The sequence below is a fragment of the Mus caroli genome, chromosome 13 (assembly GCF_900094665.2).
Source record: "Mus caroli chromosome 13, CAROLI_EIJ_v1.1, whole genome shotgun sequence".
Lineage (NCBI taxonomy): Eukaryota > Metazoa > Chordata > Mammalia > Rodentia > Muridae > Mus > Mus caroli.
The window spans coordinates 93,810,418-93,817,390 of NC_034582.1; the positions used below are offsets into that span (position 1 = coordinate 93,810,418).

At 41.0% G+C, this 6,973-nt stretch overlaps 2 protein-coding genes across 4 annotated transcripts in view; both read right to left on the reverse strand.

Annotated features, from left to right (window-relative positions):
• LOC110308703 (baculoviral IAP repeat-containing protein 1b) overlaps positions 1–6,973 on the reverse strand; it is a 58,352-nt gene that overhangs the window by 47,837 nt on the left and 3,542 nt on the right. For 2 of the 3 annotated variants that reach the window (XM_021181109.1, XM_021181110.1), the window contains exon 2: positions 4,137–4,178. The exons of the other annotated variant lie outside the window; for it this stretch is intronic. The gene's annotated coding sequence lies outside the window, so the exon portion shown is untranslated. The remainder of the gene's footprint in view (positions 1–4,136; positions 4,179–6,973) is intronic. 3 annotated transcript variants of the gene reach the window in all.
• Positions 1–6,973, reverse strand: part of LOC110308704 (baculoviral IAP repeat-containing protein 1e) — a 420,416-nt gene that overhangs the window by 15,656 nt on the left and 397,787 nt on the right. The window lies entirely within an intron of this gene.

A 6,973-nucleotide genomic window follows, 5' to 3' on the forward strand; every position in this document is an offset into this window, starting at 1 on the left:
GAAGGGTCTGCAACTCTACAGGTGGAACAACAATATGAACTAACCAGTACCCCCAGAGCTCATGTCTCTAGCTGCATATGTATCAGAAGATGGCCTAGTTGGCCATCACTGGGAAGAGAGGCCCCTTGGTCTTGCAAACTTTATATGCCTCAGTACAGGGGAACACCATGGCCAAGAAATGCAGGTGGGTGGGTAGGGGAGTGTGGCGGGGAGGGGATGGGGGACTTTTGGGATAGCATTTGAAATGCAAAATAAGAAAATACCTAATTAAAAAAAGAAACCTCCAAATAATAGTTAGGTCTGTGAACACTCTCACTTAAATTGTTGACTGTCAATCCTGGAGGTGAGTCTATGCCATTTTTTCCTTCCACTTAAGGTTATCTTGTTGTGCAAATTTTATATGAGCCTCTATTTCCAACTCCAATTCTGATATAGGAGGATAAGAACATGGAACAACCCATCCCAGTGTTTCAGCCTCTCTGATTCTGGGATGTTTATAGTCATGCATTACCAAGCCCTACTCCAATTGTGAATTATGGAGACAATGAAGAACATTGCAGATGTTTACCATATATATCCTGATAGTAACAATTTGAAAATATCATTCAGTTAAAAATTATTCTTGAAGATTTTACTTTATTTTTATTCATTTACTTTATGTATATGAGTACACTGTTGCTATCTTCAGACACACCAGGAGAGGACATCAAATCCCATTACAGTTGTGAGCCATCATGTAGTTGCTGGGAATTGAATTCAGGACTTCTGGGAAGAGCAGTCAGTGCTCTTAACCACTGAGCTATCTTTCCAGCCTCTGAAGATTTTATTATGAACTGTGTGTATGGGTGTATATATTCCAGAAAAGGTGTTAGATCCCCAGGAACTATAATTACTGGTGTTTGTGAATAGCCTGGCCTTGGGGCCATGAGCCAAAATGGGTTCCTTTGCAAGAGTAGACCATGCAACAGCAAAGCCATCTCTCCAGCCCCTTAGAACTATTATTTTTATTTATTTTATTTATTTTATAATTGTGTTCACTTTCCAGGCTTAGTGCTGCATGTGAACTCCAGATGCTCCTGTTTTAGGCACAGATTTGAGTCCGGGAAGTAGCTGCTGGAGTTTACAGGTTCTTATAACTTTTTACAACTGGTTGTACAGAGCACGTAAATAGTTAGTGTGGAGACATCTATTAAAGGAGAGATCCTGATGAGCTCAGGATGGCACCATGCTGGAACGATGGCCTGGCTCTAAGAGAGGAAGGAATTGGCTCTGCATGCCATTTTCTATGATATTTGCTCAGTGCAAATATCATCCCCCATGTTCTAACAAAGCTAGGTCTTCCTGAGCATGCTCCCTTGGTTGAGTGAAGCCCAGGTGGGGAAGGGCTTCCAGTCTTCCACCTATCATGGTAATCTCTAGAACCTCTTTCTTCGCCCAGTCCCCTGTTCTGACTCATAATAGTTTAGACTGCTGCTATAAAATATGTGAAATATTTTTCTTTTGGCTACAAGTTATATTGTAAAATTGACAAATATCTGTAATGTACTGAGTTTTAGCTATGTGTGCTGGTAGGAATGAGCCTAAGACCTTGTGTACACTAAGCAGGTACCCACCACTGAGCAACACTCCCAGCCAGCAGTGTAGGTCTGTTCTTTGTTTACTTTTGTTTTTGTTTTGTTGTTGTTTTTGATTTTCTGATTATTTTGAGACAGAAATTCACTGTGTAGCCTTGGCTGTCCTGGAACTCATTCTGTAGACTAGTGTCTTAGTTAGGGTTTTACTGCTGTGAACAGACACCATGACCAAGGCAAGTCTTATAAAAACAACATTTAATTGGGGCTTGCTTACAGGTTCAGAGGTTCAGTCCATTATCATCAAGGTGGAAGCATGGCAGTATCCAGGCAGGCATGACGCAGGCAGAGCTGAGAATTCTAAGTCTTCATCCAAAGGCTGCTAGTGGAAGACTGACTTCCAGGCAACTAGGGTGAGGATCTTAAGCTCACATCCACAGTGAAACACACTCCAACCAGGTCACACCTATTCCAACAAGGCCACACCTCCAAATGGTGCCACTCCCTGGTCCAAGAATATACAAACCATCACAACTAGGCTGGTCTCAAACTCACAAAAATTCACCTGCCTCTGCCTCCTCTGCCTCTGCCTCTGCCTCTGCCTCTGCCTCTGCCTCTGCCTCTGCCTCTGCCTCTGCCTCTGCCTCTGCCTCTAGGGTGCTTGAATTAAAGGCATGCTTTGCCATTATCATCCAGCTAGTTTTGTTTACTTTTTTTTTTTTTTTGAAACAGTGGCTCACTGTATATCCCGGACTAACATGGAATGCAATATAGACTGCAGGTTAGTATCAAATATGTGTCTTCACCTTTCTTCATCTGGAGTGCTGAACTAACAGGCCTGCATCACCATGCCTGGTTTTCTATTTTACTTCAGGTAAGAACAGAAGATACAAGCTGCTCAGGGAATTTTGAGGGCAGGTGACTGAAAACCAATAGTTTCCTTGACTGTAAACCAGAAGGTGCCAGACTGATATGACACCACCTCCTAAATGATTCCAGGGTCTTGACACTTGAGGAGATGTCAGTGCTAGGAAGCTAATAGAGGCTAGTGACCTTAGAGGCAGTCGAGGATGGGCCACTCCCTTACGGCTGGCTTTGGACACCACTTCCCATCACAAGGCTACTTCCTCTTGGCAAAAAGAATGAACTCTGAGTTCTACTTCTGGCCCCGGGTAGAGACAGGACACTCTTATCTGTTCCAAAAATTGTGAAGTCGCTTATTTCTGTCTTATCCTTTTAGAGTTAATCTAGCTAGGCCTATGAGTCACCTGGCCAGGGGCCTACACCTGATTTACCTGAAGACAAACTAAAGAGCAGGGAGGAATACTTATCCCCTTGTGGAGAACATATACTTCTCAAAAGCTCCCCCAACAACCCTACCACCACCTGCAGTGGCTTCCACGAGGAAAGTGCTACCCCTGCCCACTGTTCTGAATTCTAAGTTAAAAGTGTGACTCGTGCCCTGCTTTTTGTCTCTTTCTCTCACACCAGTCCAAACTCTAAACCTATTTTTCCTGACACTCTGGTCTTCCTGTTTCCCTGCAGACTCCTGCCCACTCTCCATGCAGATGACCTTCATTGCTGAACTTGCCTGTTTTTTTGGATCCATTCTCAAAGGCATGCCTTTGTTTTCCCCTTCCCTTTCTTCCTAGCAGCTGCCAAGATTTACAGCGTTCCTGCCCTGTGGTTTTCCACTCAGACTCTAAGAAAATGGTCTTCTAGATTCCTTCTGAGTCCTGTAAATTTTTGTTTTTGTTATATACTAAAAACCTTCAAAAAAGAATTCCAGTTTCCCTGGCAAGACATTGTGTGTGTGTGTGTGTATGTGTGTGTGTGTGTGTGTGTGATTTTGTGTGACTGTGAATGTGTGTGAGTGTGGGTGAATGTATGTGAAGTGTGAGTTCATATGTGTGTGTGTGCTGTGAATGCAGATGCACACAGGCCACAGAGCTCGTTGAAAGTCTTTTAGATGTTGGTTTGTTTCTTTCCAAACTCCCTCTACAGTGGGATACAGGGATCAACTCAAGTCATCAGGCTCCTAAGACATGTACTTTTACACACTGAGCCAAACATCTTGCTCTCTGACTCTTTCAGTTTTAAAGTTTGTTAATACCTATTTTTTGTAAATGATTTTATTTATCTTTATGTCTATGAGTACAATATCTGCATGTATAACTGCATGACAGAAGAAAGTATCAGATCATATTACAGATGGTGGTGAGCCACAATGTGATTGCTGGGAATTGAACTCAAGACCTCTGGAAGAACAGCCAATGCCCTTAACCATTGAGACATCTTGCCAGCCCTTGTTAATACTTCTTGATCACTTAGTCACTCCCCTAATGTAGAACATTTAAGCCATTGCCCTCCTTTCTTCATAAATAAAAATAAATTCAATGTTCAATATTCTTAAAATAACATCAATAAATCTTTTCTACACTTTTCTTATTTCTTCAGAGTAAATTCCAGAAGTAAGAATTGCCGACTCAACTATATGCATCTGCTAAGGATTCTGGTGTCTGTCAGGCACTGTCTCTAGTTAATGGTCCCCTGAGGTCCTTTTACCTTCAGTTCAGTCAGGCTCCTGCTTCTTCCTCAGGTGGTTTCCTGCAATGAGATTTCCCATATCAGAACGTTGTGTCTCTCTAACAGGAACTAAAGTCGCTTACAAACTGAGACCTGATGTTCTAAGGGAGAAGGAATTTCCATGGCTTCCCAGCCCAGCATCCCAGTGACATCCAGGGTGACAGGCACGAGCTGTGAGGAGAGGCTCCAGTAGTGGGCACAAGTAGCTGACACTTCCTTGAAACAGGTTTTGTGGCTCCATCAGAGCCCACTGGACAATGGCTACTTGAAGTTCTCCAAGAGTGTGCTATCGTTCAAAGCCACACATATGTCTACTTCTTTCCAACATCCACCCCACCCCAGCCCAGTAACCTTGAAAACAATAATTTACAGAATTCTCAAAGCATGTTATTTCTCAAGGAACATAGCCCCCTTTCTTTATCTGGTATGTAGTAAATTAACTCTGTAAGTTGGGATTTTTTAAGAGTAACCCAAGTAAATGCTAGTAATTTTGCCATTTATGTCAGATTGTGTTTTCTCTCAGTTAACCAGCCCCTTCTGGTGGTTATCTGGTTAACTGGCACTTTCCCTTGAGTTTTAGAAATTTTGAATCATCTGTACAATGTAACAGTGCTTTTCAACTAAATTAAAGCAAAGACTTACGAATAGAAAGGATCAAATAGAAGTGGAATATTAGGGTTATCCTAATATTAGATATTAGAGTATTAGATAAAATGGAAGAATTGGACCATTCAAGGAAAGGAGCATGCAAGACCTTTGGGACACCAGGAAAAAACCAACGTCTTCTAATTATAAGCACAGAAGAAAGGGAAGAATCCAAGGTCAGCAGTCATGCCAGCTAGTGTTTGACACAATATATAATAATCTGATAGGAGAGAGTCTCAATTGAGAGACTGCTGCATAAAATCAGGCTGTGGGGCATTTTTAAAATTTATGATTGATAGAGCAAAGGCCAGACTATTGTGGATGGTGCCATCCCTAGGCTGATGATCTAGGTTCTGTAAGAAAGCAGGCTGAGCAAGCCATCGAGAAGCAAGCCAATAGGTAGCACTCCTCCATGGCTTCTGCATCAGCTCCTGCCTCCAGGTTCCTGCCTTGTTTGAGTTCCTGTCCCAACTTCCTCCAATGATGGACTATGATGTGGAAGTGTAAGGTGAATGTTATTTCCTTCCCAGCTTGGATTTTGGTCATGGTGTTTCATTGCAACTATAGAAACCCTAACTAAGACACCAATTTAAATTACTATGCTTAGCAAAACTATCTTTCATAGTTGAAGGACAAAGAAAAACTTTTTAAGATATAAACAGGGTGAAAGAATTCTTTTTCAGTAAGTCAGCCCAACAGAGAAGCAATACTTTGGACTGAAAATAAGCACAGCCAAGAGACTAAAGAAAATAAACAAAATTATAATTACTGAAACACAAAGTAGGACTAAGACCACAAACAACAATGAAATGGCAGCACTCAACACACACTTTCAATAATAACTTTATATTAATGGTCTCAACTCCTTGATTGGTTAGCATTTTTGTCACCTTAACAAAAACTAGGTCATGTAGGAAGAATGGGCCTCAACTGAGAAACTGCCTTCATCAGAGACCATTACAGAGAATGACAGCTAGTCAAAATGCAGAGAACACATGGTCTTGGGTGCCCAGGCACAACTGATACATCTACAACATGAGCCTTGCCCCTAAGGCACAGAGAACATCTCAGGAGAGGGGGCCAGGAGACTTTAAGAGCCAAGGAAACAGGAAGTCTGCTGTAAGACTATGGCTCCTAAATGACAGGGGAGCATCATTCATGACCCTCAACAAAATAGCAGCATAAAAAAGTAATGAATGATGACAACACCAATAGACATGCTGCCATGGAGGGGATCTCCCAGAGCCCTGCCCTAGACAAAAAGCTAAGGATAACAAAGGAATACTAAGATCAGAGAAACAGTTTTCCCAGACATCAGCCCCCTGATGACTAATACCAAGTGTGGGCCCTCAAATCATATGCAAACAAGTAACACCAAACAAATACCACCAAATGGACTAGGAAGGCTGTTTTTTGGGTATATATTTAGGCACACACACACACAATTTCAGGGCTGAGCACTTAATGTTGTATAACCATTATTGTTGTGAAATGGACAAAAGTATCTCAAGCAAAAGGGACCAGGAACCAAGCAGGCATTGCTGTCCTAAAACCTAACAAAGTAGAAGAGATAAAGGAAGATACTTCATTTTAATGAACAATTAACCAAAAAGATATTACACATATGCATCAAGTTCCAGCACTTCCAATTTAATAAAAAGTATACTACTGGGTCTCAAAACAGAATAACTCCAACTCAATGATAGTAGATTATTTTAATGCCTCACTTTTTCTAATAGTCATGTCTTTTGAACAACAACAAAAACAAAAACAATCCTATTTAACCATATGCAATCAAGCTTAAAATCAACAGCAAATGAATCTCTGGTGATTACAGAAACTCATGGGGACTTAGTAACACATTGTGTGTTACATCTTAGCAACACATTGAGCGATAAATAGGTCAAGAAAGAAATCAAGAATGAAAGAAAATACTGTAATTAAATGAAAATGAAAGTACAACACAATAAAACTTCTTGGACATATTAAGAGAAATTTTAAAAGAAAAATGTATAGCACTAAGGGCCTACATTAAGAAATCATAAAGAGTACAAATAAATGGCTTAATGGTACAAATAAGAAATTTGGAAAAACAAGAGCAAACCAGGCCCAAACCAGAGACAGAAGCAATAACAAAGAATTCTCACCTGAGGAATACCGAATGGCAGAGA